The sequence below is a fragment of the Wasmannia auropunctata genome, unplaced genomic scaffold, assembly GCF_000956235.1.
Source record: "Wasmannia auropunctata unplaced genomic scaffold, wasmannia.A_1.0 LD336064.1, whole genome shotgun sequence".
Taxonomy (NCBI): Eukaryota; Metazoa; Arthropoda; class Insecta; order Hymenoptera; family Formicidae; genus Wasmannia; species Wasmannia auropunctata.
The window spans coordinates 1,044,099-1,045,422 of NW_012026826.1; the positions used below are offsets into that span (position 1 = coordinate 1,044,099).

General features: G+C 34.7%; 1 protein-coding gene across 3 annotated transcripts in view; it reads left to right on the forward strand.

The window, feature by feature from the left end:
• Positions 1-1,324, forward strand: part of LOC105450270 — a 27,351-nt gene that overhangs the window by 24,422 nt on the left and 1,605 nt on the right. The gene's annotated exons all lie outside the window — the stretch shown is intronic.

The window sequence follows — 1,324 nt, forward strand, 5'->3', positions numbered from 1 at the left end:
AAAAATATTGTATCAAATTAAACAAATAAAATCCATGTTGTATTATTTTCAACGTATACGTAAAAAATAAAAACAAGAAATGCAATAGATAGCGTAATGAGGGCTGCAGAAATTAAAAAGGGATTTCGATAACAAGTAGCAAATTACGTGACAGAAAAATCAAAGATGGGATGAAATCTCCAACAGCAGCATACTTGGCGCGCCCGTTTTTTATATATATTATAATATTATAAATACATACATGTTATATATACATTTTTTTTATTGCTACAGCAGCACGTGTCATATGCTTGACTCGTTGATATAAGTATCATCCGTATCTTAGAACAGTTGATTAAAGTAATTGAAATTAATTTAAATATACTAAGTTTGCAATATAAATTCTACTTATAAACTTTTTATAACAATAATGTTATGAACTAAAGGTGTAGTAGAAAGAATCAGCGTAAAATCTTTCCGTTAAGAACACTGGTTGAATGGTGTAATAATAACGCGCAATGTTCAATCATATGATCGTTGTATTAATACGACTTAGCAACGAAAATTAATAATTCGATTTAAAAAAAACTCGCGGAAAACAGAACAGAATTAAATCGGACGTTCAACCGAAAAGATTGTACGCTCGCCGAATGAAGAGATTATTTATTAAATTAACGAGTCCGAATTCATTTACGTACTTACGCACTACAAAGGACAATATTATGTTAAATAATAACTTGTAATATTACTGTAACAAAATTCAAATTATTATAAAACTAGAATTTGTAATATAATTCTGTAATAAAATTTACATAGAGATATTATATATATAAGAAGCATCAAGATAACCATTCCTTCAATCTATTGTGTTAAGACATAGAGCCGTAATATATACAGGGTGTCCGGTAATAACCGCCCAAAATCTCGTAGGCTGGTAGAGCAGATTAAATTGAACAGAAAAGTCCTCTACCATTTTGCAAAATTCGTTAACGAGATATTAATTTTTGAAGATTGGCGAATAAACGCGTATCCGTCCGCCATACCGCTGAATGCAGGCACGCGGTGAGATACGACCGCCCCACTGCTCGTCAACTACCGGCTAGCTGGGCTAGCAACTACCAGCGATGGAGCGGTCGTATCTCGCCGCGCGCCTGTATTCAGCAGTAGGCGAAAGAATACGCGTTTATCGCCGATCTTCAAAAATTGTATCTCGCTAACGATTGCGAATTTTGCAAAATGGTAGAGGACTTTTCTGTTCAGTTTAATCTGCTCTACCAGCCTACGAGATATTGGGCGGTTATTACCGGACACCCTGTAACTGAGTCGACAAGGCACACAGGGGATA